This window comes from Lichenostomus cassidix, chromosome Z, assembly GCF_008360975.1.
Source record: "Lichenostomus cassidix isolate B80296 chromosome Z, HeHo_3.0, whole genome shotgun sequence".
Lineage (NCBI taxonomy): Eukaryota > Metazoa > Chordata > Aves > Passeriformes > Meliphagidae > Lichenostomus > Lichenostomus cassidix.
In genome coordinates this window covers 48,619,649-48,637,208 of record NC_139511.1, presented here as the reverse complement: position 1 = coordinate 48,637,208, position 17,560 = coordinate 48,619,649, and the positions used below count along the sequence as shown (strand labels likewise).

The following is a 17,560-nucleotide window of genomic DNA, read 5'->3' as shown; positions in this document are numbered from 1 at the left end:
GGCCCCAGAAGTCATGTCCTCTTTCCAAGGTCCTTGGGGAATGCATACACACAGGCTTACACATTTTGTGAGAAAGTGCATTCCTGGGCTGCTGACTTCAGGCTCCATAAAGAGCACTGAGCTCTCCACCAAACTCCCCTGGCATGACTCAGGCTGCCCACTTAACTGAGGTTGCTACCACCCCCTCTGCCTGCCTGCAGTGCTGTGCTCCCACAGCCTGACTGCCAGGGTAGTCTTAGAGGGCAAATCCATGCCTGTTCTGTGTTAGCCCTACCCCCCTTCTCCTATTTTGTGGAGGGTTGGCTGGCTAGTCAGCAAGACTAGTTAAGCAGGACAATATTTCTGTGAAATAACTCTGCTCTAAAGATACCACACTTACTCTTGATTCAAGCCACATTTCCAGTATTGCCTTTGATGCACACAGCTCCACCACACGCCTGAAGGAACCCCTGTCCTGACCTCCTTTGTAGTGCAAGGCTGTGGGGAACAGACACAAAGCAAGCTGAATTAAGTTCCTGATGGCTAACACCTTGGCAGGGGTACTGGACTCTCCAGTTTTCTGCAGTTTCTGTAACTGCAGTTTCTGTAACTCCCCAGTTTTCTGTAATTGCATATCTGCAGTTACAGAAATGCAGACTTGCACAGCTTGTTGTGGATTTTTTGGCTCTGCTTCTGCAATAGATGGGTAATTGAATCATATTCCTGGTGTATTAGACAATTACAGCTCTCTGCCATAAAGATGTCTTAAGGTTTTCCAGGTATCTGAGACAGACATCTTAGATAACCTTTCCACAGATAGCTCTTAAATCAGGTCTGCAGAAATAGTTTTTTAAGTCCTGTGTCATAGCAGGGTATTGGAGTTTACAATAGGTAGAGACCAAACAGACAGGAGCAAGTTGTTACCATGTCTTTGTTAGGATATTTGCATACGGTTGGGATGCAGGCTTTTTAAAATCTGCCATTTTTTGTTTTTCTTAGAATTGATATTTCAGGCTGCAATAAAGAAACTGGAGATGGTCCTTATTCCTACCCTGGGGACACATGCTGCTGGAGGGGAAGCTAGGCACCAGCTCTGTGTTCCTTAATTTTACCTTGTTTCCACCCAGTGAGTTACAAAGGAACACAGCTGCCTGCAAAGCACTGTTATTACCACGCTGCAATCAACAAGGTAGTTTGAAGCTGGAAAAAAGCAGTCACCCCTGGCTTCCCATGGCTCCTTGGGCCCTCTGCTTTGCCCATGGGTTACTTTGTGATTTTGCAGTGTTTCTTGACAAAATTTACTAAACACCTTAATAAGCAGCAGCCAGGCCATCCCTTTTGAAGGCTTTTATTCCTACTTTTGCAGTAGAGGCCTCACAATTATCAAAGAGATGTTGCCCCCGCTGTCCCTGAAAGTTAGTGCACTGCAGCGTCCTTACAATGTGGTCTGTATTTTAGGGCAGGAGATGCTGACAAGAACATCAGCTACAGGGGAAAGCAGTGAAAGGACAATATCCTGTTCAAAATTAGGCTTGTTTGTACAACACAGGGGAAAAACCCATTAAAAAAAATAGTAAGCACAGCTGGTGCTAAACCACTCTGGTGTGTGTCTGTTTCTCTTTCTTGTGGAAACTGCTCTTTTTAGTGAGCCGCAGTGCAGTCACGCTGTGCGCTGCTGTGCCCTTCTCCTTGTGCAGACACACACGTGTGCCAAGCCCTCGCTACTGCCAAGCAGAAGAACAGAGACAGAGCTGACCTCTTCCATCTTCCTGCAGTGCTTCAGTTTTTCTTGGGTTTGAGACTTTTTCCCCTCTTTTTTTCCCCTTCATCTCACACTTCCAGCACTGAACCTTCTCTCAAGATCTCTAGGTTTCAGCTTCCTCAGCTGATTGTTCCTTGTAACATTATTTTCTGTGCAGAAACGGTTGTATTCTGTTTTTCTTGTTTTCAAGACTCCTGCGATTCCCTCTTCTTCTGAGGCTCACATAGCTCTTGTCTGCTCATCCTCCCCCTTTGTTCTCTTTCAACATTCTTCTACTGAAGAGGAGTGGCTCTGACCTTCTCTCCATTTCTCTGTCTCACCATTTTATTCCCTTCCTGGCATCATGTCTAAAACATACCTACTGAAGTGTGTCTCAGTTTTCTAAAATCTAGCCATTTATGCAGAGAAATCCAACAAACAGATAAAATATTCCTGGTTGTTTTTTCCTCTTCCTCCTCTTATTTTTCCTGAGTTAGGTAAAAAACCCCTGTTTATATAACTTCAGCCACAACTGAAAATGGCTTTTATTCTGAAGGAGAAAAATGCGTGGATGTCTGTGCAACAGGCTGAGCCCAGAGATATGGAAGAAAATCAAGTCCTTAAGGACATAAAATGTTTGAGCCAATCTGATTGTAGCTTTTGATTTCTGTGCCTTTTCCTTGCCTTTCTTTGGGGTTTGGGTTTGTTTTTTTTTTGTTGTTTGCTTGTTCTGTTTGGTTTTTGTAATGTATGTGTGTGTTGGTTTTTTTCAGGAGCGCTGTTTGCTTGTTTTTGGTTTTATGGAGGTTTTTTGTTGTGTTTTTGAGGGGCTGTTCATTTTTTTTGTTTGGGTTGGTTTGCGTTTCTGGAGGGTATTTTTTATTTGCAGACATTTTATCTTTATTCCTAAGCAATAAAGAAATGCTGAAAATCTACCTTTATAGGGAAACAAAAATGCTGATCACATCTAAACTAGCTTTCAAAAGCAAAGTAGCAATTATTAAACAAAATTATTTTTAACCCCTTCTTTCTTCTGCATTTTTTAATCAGCAGATGTATAAACACAGCACTGGGCATTGAGAGAGGCATTTTAATTTTTTTTACTCTCCACTTTATTGCATACTTTGAAGCTGAACAAATTATAATGAGCAAACTACTCAGTGAAATCAGTCTTTTCTTCAGTTTGTAAATTATGAATGCACTAGTTTACATTCTGACGGATTGTTTTGTTCATAAGATTTTGAAATACACTTTGTAGTCATATATAAATTCATGATTTGCCCACAAAGAATTAGCTCCAACTACCTGTTAGTTGCATATCCCTTACAAGTAGATCAACAGCAAGAAGTACAGGAAAATGATTCATTTTCTTACTCGGAAAGCAGGAAAGAATAGCAAACCATGCACAGCACTGGTAAATATCAAGTATTAATGAATACAGTCATGAAAGGCCACTTTCAAAAAAATGTGATCTGTGTAGGAAAGTAAATTTAACAGAATCACTGGGTAATTTAAGAACATGCTCAACAATAATTACGCCTTCTTTTCTTTTTCACCCTGCTTTAGTCTACATGACATTATCTTTCCTCTGATCTGCTGCCCATCTCTGCTGGACCTCCCTTGTTTATTATAAAGCAAACTTTGCAGGATGAGGTTCTTGGACAGAAAACAGAAAAAGTCTTCTTTGTATAATAAAAACACTGTGAGGGAGTCATTTATTGGATTGGCATGTTGTTGTTTTTGCTGCTTGAATGGCAGATTTACCGGCCTTTGCCACGTAGGTATTTACTGCTGAGATGGGAGAGGAAACTGAATCATAAACATCTTGGTGACTTTGAATAAAAGCAAAAGAAGTGCTGAGGTCATTTAAGCAGCTTGTGTTTGCGGAGTGCAACAGAAGGTGTTCAGTATAAGACAAATACTTTGCTTGGCCAGCTGCACTAGAATCTGCTCAATTAATGTTATTAACTATTCTTTGTTTGTATGACAGAGGTATAGAAAAACTGTGCTCTTCTCAGTCAACTACTTTGTCTGCAATTTATCCTTCACAGAAAGATCCTTATGATTACAATATTGAAGATACATGGTGGCCAAAGTGTAATTGAGACCTTGTCCTAGTGCTCAGCCAGAACTTGTATTGTGTATAATTAACTCTGGTTTTGAGAGGCACAAAAATCCCCACATGAAGTTGCTTACCCACTCCAAGTACTAGTTTGAGAGATGTGATTAGGACAGTAACAACAGGAAGCCCATCAAAGTCTTCATGCTTGCATGTCTTCTTGGGGCACACTCCTCACTCAACAAGATGAGCCTCCTGAGAGACCCCTGGCTGAACAAAAAGTAGAGCACAGCCCTTTCTTCCAGCACTCTGACTGAGGAGAGGGGAGAAGGCTAAGAGTTTTGATGCAGCATTAGCTCTACATAGGCACAGCTGCTTAGCATATGTCTTCAAATCTACAAGTACTAGTACATCTCTATGTAGGAAACTAGATATTTTGTCAGCAAACATAAACTCCTCCAAATATTGCCCTGTGTTTCAACCAGGAAGACGACCAAGTTCAGGGCTACATGTTACATTTAGTTCTCAAAGCCTTTGTAGTATAACCCATTATTACCTTATGGCAGCAAATGTTACCACCAGAGGAAAAAAATTAAATGAAAGAATATTCATTTTGGCCTAATTTTTTTAAATTGTGATGTTCCCACAAACAGGCATCTCAGCTAGTATTAGTAAGTGCAGTAGAACAAATACACAAATACTGATAAATATTTTTATGTATGCCCATCATTGAACCTTGTTTTATACCATTAAGAGCATAGCCCTCCCTGTAAATACACCTCAGCATGATGTTTTGGCTGTCTTAAGAAATTGCTCAAGCTTGTACACATTTATTCAGAAGTCTGTGTGCAGTATGCTTGCTTTGTATTTACTGCCTGACCAATGTTCACCTTCAGCCCTTATTTGTCCTGATGTGATCCTGATGTAATCCTAAGGATCATAATTTCTATTTACTTTGCTATAACTCCACTGCAATAATGATAACTTTTTCAATTTATGCAAAACTCTAAAATTTGATACACAAAATCCATTCCTGCAGAACCTAATCTTCCACTGGTTTTGTCTGAAATTTCTGTATCCCAGATTTTCCCACACTTTTACAAATATAAGAGAACAAATACACCTTTTAAATACAGGATTTCTTTGCACCTAACACGGCAAGTATGTTTCTACTTTGCTTCTTTCCTCTCTGAAGTTGTAAAAATAACCTCTAAATGCTGACTTAACCAGGACATGGCAGTGTTATCCCCATCATATCACACGCCAGAAGCCAAGATTCCACAAAAGTGGTATTTTATGGTTCCACACCTAATTTCAACTTTAAAATCCAGTACTTGCACAGCCCTGACAGCTGGTAAAGCCACTGTTGAAATGTGTTCTGTGCAGCTTATGTACTCTCTTGGTGTCTAAGCCCTGACAGGTGTGAACTGTCGCCTCAGACAACCTCTTCTTTCAGACTGAGGCATCTTTGTAATAGCCCCCCTTTGTGCAAGATCTGGGTCAGACAACTTTCAAAGGTGGACTCCGGAATTTGCGTAGCAGTCCAAGGAAAATACCAAGTTCTTGTGTAGGCATGATTATGGTATCATGCTACTCTTCTCCCACCTGTGTCACCAAAGCAGCCTGAGATGACAAAGCTATCCTGAAACAAGCAACAGTAGGGAGTTTTAACTGTGTAACTTTAGTGCCTTCTGTTCACTCTAGGAACTTGAATCCATTCATTTATTTACTCTATTTAATTCAGTCCTCTATTCAAACAGCACCTCATGCTGTGGGAGGAAAAAAAATCTATTACTTATTGATCAGTAATGGCATCTATGGCCTCCCTGAAACCAGTATATTATTGAAAAATGTACCAGTCAAGATTTGCAGCAACTGTCTGTTGTGTATGAGATGTAATCTGCATTCACCACAACGACTTTGAGGAAACCTGTTCATCACCTGTTGTGTGACAGTCATGTAAAAGAGAAAGAGAATGCGAAGAGAGAATTTTCCCCATTGGTCCTGCCTCAAATCATGCCTTTCAAATTCCCAACAGACTAAAACAAGAGAGAGTCAACATGAGTTGCTTTCAGAACCCTGGGGATATGAGTTTTCCTGCTGGAGTGATAATTTGTTTTCCTTCAGGCAGAATATATCATTCACAATTCCCAGTACAAGTGTGTTTTCTAATTCTCTTTTTAGGGGAAAAATATACCAATTAGCTCAGTTTGTGGTTTGCTGGGTCTTAATTCATGAGTGGAAGCTTGTTATGTAAAATGCTGGATGCTGGACTCAGAATCACATTATCAAGGTTCTTCAGCTCTACCCACAGGTCTGCTACTGTGCCCCAAAATATATCTCTTGTCCCTACCATTGGCATAAAAACAATAATTGTACTGCCTTCTGAGCTATTGCTGAGATTTAAGGCATGACTTTGTATAAAAGTGCCTCTCTTGACCATAAAGCTTGATGTGCTCCATCCAAGTTCCTGGAAGCAGAAGGGTGGTTTAGCAACACCAGTGAGAAGTGCAAGAGCCCCCATGCTACATCACATGTCCATCAGGATTGCTTCCAAGAGCAGATGGGTGCTCATACCACCACAAAAGTGTGTGTCCTGAGCTAAACCCAGGCTATCCCTCCCACCTCACACTAGCTGCATTCCGGCACATAGTGAGGAGTCACGGTGTTGTGCTGCTGTGCCAGCCACAGGGGTTGAGTCTCTGGACCTGTGCCCAAAGGGCTCTCAATGCCCTCCACAAGTCCATCTGACTCAACCTGAGAATGTCTGAGGGATAGACAAGCTGTTTCCCTTTTTGGTTTGGTAGAGTTTGACCTGTCTTTCTCCATGCTGGCTTGGCATCCTTTCTCTCGAGTCTGTTGAAAGGATTATCTTTTCTGTCTCAACTCTGCAAGACTCCTGCTTGTTTTCAGAAGGCCACTCCTGAGAATGTGAAGTTCTGCCAAGCAATTTGATGTGAAGATAACTGAGGCAGCACTTGGTCATTACTAGACAACAAAAAAAGTCTGACAATAGACAAGGACTGACCGAGGCAATCTTGTTCTTCTATCTCTTGGCCCACAGCAAGTGGAAGCTCACCCTTGTTCTGCCTATCCCTTTTCTCCAGCACACATGGAGCAGCTGCCAGACATACAAACCTGGAAGTCTTTCATGCAAACTTTTCCCATGGGAGCTCATCTGTGCAGAAAGTCACTGTGGAAGTGCATGTATTCCCATGCTGCTTCTGTACTGTTGATCTCTTGAGAAAAAAAATTAAAAAAGAAGAAGTAAAGAGGATCATTGGGGGAGTTCTTTAAGCTTGACTGAAAGGATTCTTATGGTCTGTGTCAGGCACTCCCTTTGGATGGCAGACAGTTACATGGTGATGAAATCACTGCAAATATTTTATTTTTAAGGTCCTGGCCTTTTTCTGGAATAAAGAAGGCCATATTCAGTTCCTCCATCTACTGAAATGGAGTTGAAAGAGGTTGGTATGAAGTGTAGGTGTATGCTTTTGCTAAAGTTTGGCCTTTGAAAACAGCTCTCTCTATTAAGAGAGAGTAGATGGCAAAAGGTAGGAAAATCCCAGACTTCTGACTTAACGTCAAGAAAAACTAAATGAGGAGGTTATAGGCAGCTGATTAAAACTGATTAACAAAGCTGTGTCTGAAATCTACATGCATAGCTATTTTGAAGGGTGCAATCAAGAGAGGTGTAGTTATTCAGTGGTCTGTTTAGCAGCATTGCTCCCCCTCAGCTACTGCCCATTTGCAGCAGTTGGAAAGAACCTATGCCATGCTTTCTGCAAACCACTAACTCAGAGTGCCTAGGGGCTACTGCAGGAAGACAGAATGAGAAAGGCACTGGGATAAGACTTCTTGCTGCATGCCATAGCTCAGTGCAGTGGGACACACTGACACGGCTGGCTCATCCCCGGGCCAGGCATCTGCTGCTCATTGAACTGATGTCCTTCAAATGCCCTCTAGTGGCTGTGGCTTTGCCTGGGGACCACACCCCAGTGGTGCAGGTGAAGGAAAACAAGCACTTTGCATGCACATGTAAAGCATAACCTGAAAGTACTTGTGTGGAAAATGCCTGGTGCTCACTGGTGGTCCCCAGCTCCCCCAATTCTGGTGGATGCTGCACAAAAGTAGCATCCAATAGTGCAGCTTCCTGCTCCACTAAGCCAAAGAGCTACGTTGGGAAGGAACTGGCATTCCAGCACTGATAGTGGCTCAGGGTGCCCTCCGTGTGTTCACACAAGGTGTGCTGCTGTTTTAAAGACCACTGTCTGAGGGGAAACTTTCTCTTCTGAATCTCTGTGTAAAATACATAGCACTCCAGGCACCAGGGAAGGAGATGAGCTCCCTGAGATCAGGGAGCTCATGGTCATCATGGTCAGAATCCAAAGAGTAAAGGATCTGAATATAAATGTCTGTGGGGTCTGCCACAGGTTGATAAAAGTTTTTTGACAGTGAGGTTCTATTGCTGAAGGTCCTAAAGGGTAATTGGGGGATCTTGTTCAAGAAGTACAGCTTAGCAAAGGAATTTACTTAGGGGAGTCAGATGAAACAAGCCCCCTTCCCTTCACTGTCATCAGGAAACACAAGGCTTGTTTCTGAGGTCTCCAATACACCTGTGCAGTTTGCACTTTCAGGTGAGGGCTTTGTCTGACCTGCATCTGAAGGTTTTAAGGAGCATATTGGCTTGACTTCTGCTGCAGAAGATCATGAGAAGTCAAATTGCTTTAACAGTGAGAATCAACACAACTGACAGGGGAATCAATTGGAAATCTCTCTGATATTCTCTCTAGATTTCTTTTGTTTCCCCAGTGTTTTGTCCTCTTATTTTTACACAGCTGCTACTTTTGCATTTCAGCTGCTATTTTTGCTTTGCAGACCAGTATTCATGGACTGCTCCATGGTTGCCTCTTGATCAGATAATCTTCAGGAGCAACAAAGCTCCTGCTTGGTGTGGCTGTGACTGCAGAGTGCTTTTGTAACACTGGGTTTGGCATTGCTAACTTCTCACACTTGCTGCAGTCCTCCCTAAATTATTTGTCAAGTAATTTCAAACTTGTGAGTGAAACAAGAGAGTTACAGAAATACTGTTTCACATCCTGGTTCTCTGCAGCAGTATTAAGAGTGTAAGCTATTTGGGGCAGGGATCCCCTCCTAGGGTATTTGTTCAGCCTGTGGCACAATGACATCCAGGAGACCTAATATTTTACTGCCCAGAAAAGCAGAGAGGAAAAAAAGGCACTGCATCCTTATGGGAAGACTGCCCTGATCCATGCTGTGTGTGGATGTGCAAATTACAACAGATGATGCACTTAGCAATTATGTTCTTTGCATACATAAGCAGGAACAGCAGCTCCCAAACTGCCAATATCTCTCTCGACTCTCACCAAACGGCTGTGTGTCACATGGTCACACAGCAAGGGGGATCAAGGAAATGAGAGAGAGAATGACAGAGGAGGAAGCCCCAAATGGGGAGATACATGCCTCTTCAACAGGGAAATGAACAGCATCTTTTTTAAAAAAGACTGAAATTCACCTGCTTTTCAGGCCTTCTCTTCTTTGAAGTAGTTTGGTTAGAGCATTTTCAACTGGCTCTGAAAGACAAAAAGTGTCTTCAGCTAACCATGCTGAAGAGTGCACAGCCAGAGCCTGTCTGTGTGGTGGGCTGCTTCTTTAATCAACTGAGTTTTCTGCCCTTCCCTGTCTGTCTCCTGGATCTTCACATAAGAGAAGAATAACTCCTCCCCTCTATGTCCCCCCCCACCCCCCAAAAAACAAAAAACAACAAAAAAAACCCCACAAAAAACCCCACAAAAAACAACCCCCCCCCCAAAACCAACAACCCAACCCAAACAGCCAACACAATTTAAAAAACCCAAACCAAACAGAAACAAACAAAAAAGTCCCAATAACTGAAATAAAAAGAAACACTGGTTCTTCCAGTAGACCACCTTATTTTTGAGAATTTCTGTGATTCATTCCATATTCTGAATTGAATCTCTCTTACACAAGAACCATGCAAGACAGTAGGCACTAGGGCAGAAGATGTTACCCTTCCCCATGCTGGCTGTACGTTGAGGACTTCCTACAAGATCCCAGAATGTTTGAGAGAGAGTGTAAGAGCTGTGTGTGTGGTTTAGAACCCCCAAGGCTGGCTTCTCCTAGCAAAGAGTTACTCCTGCCCTTAGAAAGCCTCACACTGACATGCTGATGGAAGGAAGACTGCAGTTTCTACAAGTGTTGATAACCAGATAATATTTTACATCACCTGACACACAGTCTTCCCTGAATCATGGCATCTGCTGTCTTTTCTGCTTTTCTGCAGACTTCAGGAGAAAGAAACCCTCGACTTCATCTGCATGTGAAAATAGGTTGAGACCTCCAAACTCAGACATTTGGAAGATGACATAATTTGACATGAGTCAGCATGATTGGCAGGTCAAAGCACAATGCTGGCTCTTGCAGCTCAAAAGCGCATGGTAAATTGGCGGAACTGTGAAGCTCACCATGCTGTAGTCTGTGTGGTGCATTTCTTGATATTCCCTCTTTGTACAAAACCCAGAACAGTTATTTGATAATTCATATTATGCAGACCACATCAGGGCTCAGAAAAGGTGGAAGAAGACAGAAATGGAGGTGACCTGATCTTCTGACAGGTAGTCAATGAAACAATGACACCAGGTGTAAAGTCACTTAGGGCAAGCACTTGAAATAACTCAGCCTGTTGGGTGGTGCTGAGCTCTGTTTAAAAACTGGGACAGAATTTTTGCAATGGAAACAGCTGGATACTGAGTGCTTTTAAAATTCTGACTCTTGTTTAGCTGCCTCCATGGGAACTGAGCTTAACTGAAAACCTGGCCCTGACTGGGCATGCTGAGCACTTTAAAAAGGGCCCTTCTGGTCTTTAGAAATTTCAGCTGATGGCATTTTGCAAATAGCTGAGATTTCCTTTCTGAAGTACTACTGTTCTGTGTTTTGTTGTTGCTTTCTTTTTCAGCTGACACAAACATCAGTGCCGGCCGGTCTGTTCCAGGCCCTATAAGCTTGTGTGGTTACAGCCTGCTAATTCCTTTGCTTACATGCCAAAAGCCAGAAATAGCTATCCATCACCTTGCTATTTGTTGCTTTTGAACCCCAGCCTGAATGAGTGTGTGCATCCTACAGCCTGAGCCCAGAGTAATGCTAAAATTCAAGCCTCATTTACAGGAGGAACACTGACCATCAAAAGCCCCAGCAAAATCACAGGGCCCTGTTGTACTCACTCTTGTGCAAATAAAGCCTGTGTGTTCCCTGCAGAATAAACAGATAATATTTACATGCAGCAGCAAGAGGAACAGAAGGTATGAAGTGTTGAAGCCACTAAGATAAGAGTGCACAAAGCACGGGTAGCCAAAGTGGGAATAATATTAGATCAAATTTCTCTCATTGTGTTCCAAAAACATAGCTGGACAAGTGCTTGGTGCATACCATCAACTATCAGGAACCAGTGAAAGGTTATTAATAATTCCTGATAACAATGAGATGGGGGATTTCAAATATAGGCAGAGAAGCATATGTTGAAAGTCATTCATAGGGCTGCACCCAGTTATTTAGCATGGGTGGCTGCCAGTTGACAAGTGAGCTGTTTTGATAGCTTGCTGTGATGCTCTCATGGGAATGGGAGAGGTGTCTGGACAGAATATCTCCAACACTCATGTCAGCTGCACACTGTTGGGAAGTGGTGATTGGCGCCGTGTAGTGCATTAGTGCATTTGGATGCTCTTGCCTGGAGCATGGGGACATGTAGGCACCAGCAGTGCTAGCTACATGATTATGATGTGACTTTAGGGCATAGTATAAAATCGGTGGAAAAAAGCTGTTGAGTGTTTTTAGCAGTCTGATTCCAAAGGGCCAAGGCAATGCAGCAGGCAGCAGGCTAAATCTGTCTTCCCATGAAAGCCTGTGTTTTGTATAGGCCAGGAGTCATTTACTGTTTCTCCGAAGCTGAAGAGTGTTGGTAAACAGAGACTCAATGCCAGCTGGAGCCTATGCAGACAATTCTGCTTTCAGGTATGAGGCTGGTCTGAACCACTTGACTCTCTGGGTAAAGGACAAATCTCCCTGCTGCTAACTTCATGTTGGCTTCCTGTATCTGACAATGTCTTCTCCTGGGCAGTAAAGTCAAAGCTAAGTGTTTGGCAAAAAACAGGAGACATACTCCTCCTGCTCTGCCTGAAGCTGTGAATTTCTTGCTGCACAACTCAGGTCTGTTCAGAAGAGAGCAGCCAGTTTCTGCTCACCCCATACCTAAACAGACTTCATTCCTGTGGTAACACGGTCTTCACATTTGCATGCAAAGTATGATTTGCACTGCACTGATCAGTGTTGAGCTTGGCTATTATCTGATAAAATCATTCTGTCGGGGTGGGGGAGTAAGGGAGGGAAATCCTATCTTGTTGTTTTGCTTCTGCTGTCTGAGTCCTGAGAGGGTTTATAAAATAAAAAGTTTGTAAGAGAAACAGGAGAGGGAGGGCCAGCACTGATTACTGCCAGGGAAGAGAGCCTTTTGTTGGCTAAACTTCATAACAGATTATACACTCTTCTTCCCACATTAAAGGCCATACTGCCTTTTTATGTTATGTCTGTGACCACCAACCTGAGTGCAGAACATGTCTCTCCTTCTCTTCCCTCTGAGTGATTGCAAGGACAGGCGGCACCCTCCACAGGTGCAGATGCTGTCTGAGTGGCTTTTTGGGGTCTGCACTATGCCCACTGTCAGGAGTCAAACCTGACACTTTAAAAATTGAGCTCTTTCATTATAAGACTCTAACTTTACTATCTCTTTGATATATCCTTGATGTAGTCGTACCAGTGTCTTATTTTTGAGTGAATCCTAACAAAAGCCTGACAGATTAAAGACGGGGCTCTAATACTGAGCATTTTCTGATGAAAATTTTGCTGCGGGTGGTTTGGTTCCAATTTGAAGATTTCCACTTCTGTTTCTTCAGTATCTCTAAGGCAAGGGGAGGAATGTGCTCCCTGATGTGCATTCTTTCCTGCTGCTATTTCTGACTGTGCATAGTCTGCATCTTCACAGTGACCTGACCAGGGTGTTTAGTCAGTGAATAGTCTATTATGGGAGATTAAACAGAGAGTACAATAATCTTGTGATCATTGAGCAGTTGTTTGTAGTTTTTGTCCTAAACATTTTCACAATACTGGAGTTTCATGTATCTTAAGCACAGATCTGTAAGTTTCAAAGCAAGAATCTGGTTTTATGCAGCTTATTGATACAGCAAGAGGTCCACTTGTGAAGATGAAAATACAGAAATTTACTGCATATACTGTGGAGAAATACGGCAATGTGACATGAAACCCAGCATCAAAGTTAGGGGAGGACATCTCTCAGGCACAAACATTGGCCTCATGCTTCATCTTCATGCCTTCCTTATGCAGTGCCATTAGATACTTACATAAGGGATCTGAGAGCCCACTCTATAGATTTTGTTAGGGTAGATGCAAGAATGAGCCTTGGGAGGCTAAGAGGGAGCAAACCTCTGCCAATGACAGGAAGCCAATGGAACAAATGATGGAAAAAGGAATCCCTTCATCTTGAGAAGATTTACCACTCCCACCCTTCTGGTGGCTGACAATGAAATTTTGCTTGTCCCCCTCATTTTGCTTTTCCACCTACAGTTTTGTGCATGTGAAAAAGTGTGGCTATGTGCAAAGCCTCAGAGGAACAGCTCTTTCCACTGACCCATGTTCAGCACTGCATCTGCACTGCACACATCCACCAATGGGCTACATATGGCACCTTCTCCTCTCAGAGGGCTGTGCCTGGGACAAGAGAGGTGGCAGAGTCTGCATACCACTTCAGTCTGCAAGCAGCTGGTGGAGGGTGCTGTTGAACACCACCTGAGCTGCAACTGACAGTGTGAGGAGCTGGCCTGTCCCATAAAAGCCCCAGAAGTCATCAGTGTGCTCCCCTCCCTGGGCTGTCCTCATGCACAAACACACCACTGCCGTTTACTGCAAGATAAGAGGCTCCAGTGTTACACAGCTGGGCTCAACCCGGACCCAGCAGTATCCCACAGAGATTTGTTTTGATGATCTCTCTGTTCCTGTTTGCCTTTCTTAGGATATGGATAGCACAGAAGAAAAGAATGGATCCGTGAATCAGCCAAGTCACTTGCCTTACAGAAATTAAAATTTCTGTCTCTACAGTGTAAAACAATGGGAGGAAGATGCACATAATCTTGGGTCTTCATCCCAAATTATATGAGGATATTAGGAACTATACTGCAAAATGATTGGGACTGGAAACACACAAGAGCATTTGCTGCAGTAGACCTCACTGACTGATAACCTTTCTTTACCTGAGATGCAATATAACAGCCGTAAGATAGCTTCATTGATAAACAAAGTGATAACAAATATGTCCAGGTACTGAATTAACAGGGAAAATGAGGTTTGTGCATATACAGTAAAGTAGACATACATTGCAATTTATCTCTCCACACTGTTACTGCCCGGAGAAATGTACTTGTATGTAATCCAGCTCTGGTGCACATGACAGGCCTTCTGCAGCTGTCAGTGATGTTATGTACTGTAAACTCCAAACATCCATTGTAAAACTGTGGTCATTATATGAACTAAAATATGGTACCTGAATCTTAACTGAAGTATTAATAATAAAAATGGATTACACACATCCTGTTTGCTGAGTGATTATTCCAGGGAAGAGACTGATTTCAGATTTTGCCTCACTGACTGAATGCAGGTATTTGCATGCAGTGTCTCTGACCTGAGGAAAATGTCAGAAACTTTATAAGCTTTATAAGGAGAAATAAAAGGTTCTTTGGTTCTTTTTGCTTTAGGTACATTTAAGTACAAGTCTATTGTCTGTATTATTTCTTAGAAAAAGAAGAATCTCAGAAAAATTCAATATAATTTATTGAATAAGAAGTCTGTATAATCATAAATTTCTCTACATTTGAACATGATCCATTTTTCAAATGTGTGTCATTGAGGCTGTGTTGATAGGGCTGTTAATGAAAACCCTGACTCTGTGTAATGGGCACACATTTAGATGATGCAGTAGTGTTTAATTTTATGGCAAGCTTCAGATGTAGGCTGCTTGAACTTCTTAGCTTTCACATGTGCAGAAAACATATGAAACATTTCACTTTTCCCTGTGTGGAATTCTGAGCCTCTATCTACATCTCAGACATCAGCACTGAGTACCAGATAAGCTCTGTGCACCAGACAAACTTTGTGCATGTACCAGTGCTGGCAGCCTGATTTCATAAAATCATAGAATGATTTGGGTTGGAAAATCCAAAGAAAGATTAAAGATCATCAGGTCCAAGCCCCCTGCCATGGGCAGGTACACCTTCCACCAGATCAGCTTTCTCAGGGCCCCACCCAACACTTCCAGGGATGGGGAACGTGCAACCTCTCTGGGCAACTTGTTCCACTGCCTCACCACTCTCACAGTAAGAAACTTCTCCCTAATAATCTAATCTACATCTACCCTCTTTCAGTTTAAAGCCTTTATCCTACCATTACATGCCTTTGTAAAAAGTTCCTCTCCAGCTTTCTTATATACCCTTTTCTTCAGCCTCTCCTTTGAAGAACCCTCTTGTCTACGCAAAAATGTTGAAACAGTGTGTTCTACCCAGGAATCACACTGAATCAGGACAAAGAGCATCTTAACTGTGCAGTTTCACGGGGAATGTACCCTGAAGCCTTGAAAATTACCTTAGCAAAGCTTCAAAAGCTAGAAATATAAACCCCAAAACCTGGCTGTAACAGCTGATTTCAATTTCCCTATTGCCCCCCCATGAGATCTAAATTCTATTGAATTCAATAGTGACATTTCTTGTTGTGAAAGGTGTTTCAGACTTTTTGTAAACTTAACCCCAAACGTAGTTCAAATCAGGACCACTTCACCCAGGGTCAGGAAAAATGTGAGGACTTTCCTTCATCTTCTTGAAAAGGACTGTTCACATTTGAAGGAGCAAAACCATTGAAAGCAGGAGGAAAAGCACAATTCCAGTGTTCACTACCTCCCAAACAAGTGAGATAGAGCTGGCAGAGGATGGTGGGACTGTTCATCCTGTGGCCAGTGCCTCACATGCAGTCTGCAAGCAGGCCTGTATCCATGGCAATGGGCATCTCAGCTTCTAACTTTTCAACATGCAGAAAAGAAAATTACATTATTTCATACTTGATGTAATGGCTGTCTGGTTGGACACTTACAGCTAATAAACAATAAGCTTTGGGTCAGGTATTTCCTGGCAGCTAAGGGCCACCTGTGCTAAAAGCTGTCAGTTCCTGCAGTAATTTATAAAATGATAGAAAATGGCCCTTATGTCAGTCATTATTGCATCAATACAAAAGTTTTGTTTCAAGTGCAATCAGCTTTATGACACTAATGCCACTTCTAAGTGAAAATGGGAGTTGCCTAGTAAGCAGAGAAATGCAGTGCACATAGCCAAACTTTGGTACTTGCAGGGAAAAGACCCAACTTGTGTGAACTGCCAAAAGCCAATTAAAGGCAAAAATATCATTATCTTTCTAGACAGAATGCACTGCATCCTTTACAACTTATAGTTTTTCTGAGGAACCAGGGAAAGAGGGAAACACAGGACACTACTTCAACACTTAACACATCAATTCCACTTTTACAAAACTGTGGATAAAGTATGCTTCTTACCAGGATGTGAGAAGCCATAAAAAACCAAAAGCCTTCCCTACAGGCAATGTACGATGTTGGTATGAAGTTCTAGTCAGAAGATGTTAAAATGACAAGAGTCATGTTCACAGTTGCCTGAACAACACGTTTTGGGTGAACCATTTGTAGTGATAACATCTCATAGGAGCACCAAGTTTGGTACACATCAAAAGGAATCTATTCTCAAGTTTTAGTACATGCCTAATCTTTGCTCTCCTGTGCAATCTATAAATAGCAATTCATTTGTACACATACAAGAATTTGTAATAAAGAAGTGCAGGAAGACAGTACAGGAAGATACACTTTCTCCTTCAAACACCTTTCTTCTGCCTTTGTGAGGAAAATGTTGTACTTAAATTGAGCTGTATACTTAATATAGGCATTGTGTGGTGTAACTTTTGAGCCCTGACTAACCAGAAAGGTCAGCAAAGAGGATCATAACCACCTCTCCAGCAAATTTAAAATCTGTGTGTTGACTGTTGCTGATGAATTTGGAAACTACTCATGCCTCAAAACCCATGCAATGTGGACCAGGTACTGGGGAGACAGTACTTCATGGACCTCTACAGCTGTTTGACAATTAGCAGGCGGTTGCACAGCTGACAGAAAAGCCAGGAGTAACTAATTGGGTCTGGTGTGTGTGGATGTTACCTGAGCTGAGTGCTGGAGGAGTACCCCAACCAGGACAGCCAGTGATTTTCAGCTGCAGCTTCCAAAGAGACATCATCCACTGGAAACATCCAGGTTTACATGTCCTTGAGTTCCCAGGAGCAGTCAGCAGCAAAGCAAGGCACAGCTGGGCAGATGTGCTGTACAAAGGAAACAGAAAGGCAGTTCACTTATTTCTCTTTTGCCTGGTTCTGCTTCCCCTCAAAAGTGTCCACAGAGATATTTTTCCACAAATAGAGATAGTGCTGATTATTTATGTTAATAAGTAGCTGGTGTCCTCAGACAACAACTGAAGAGCACGGAATTCAATGGGAATTTTATCCCTAATATCATCAGCCTAAGATGCTACCATTGGGCCTTACCTGCATAGCATAATATTTATGATTTATGTGCA

At 42.3% G+C, this 17,560-nt stretch overlaps 1 long non-coding RNA gene across 1 annotated transcript in view; it reads right to left on the bottom strand.

Annotated features, from left to right (window-relative positions):
- LOC146424844 (uncharacterized) overlaps positions 1-17,560 on the bottom strand; it is a 92,130-nt gene that overhangs the window by 29,475 nt on the left and 45,095 nt on the right. The window contains exon 6 of the long non-coding RNA XR_014846805.1: positions 17,149-17,306. This is a non-coding gene — a long non-coding RNA (uncharacterized LOC146424844). The remainder of the gene's footprint in view (positions 1-17,148; positions 17,307-17,560) is intronic.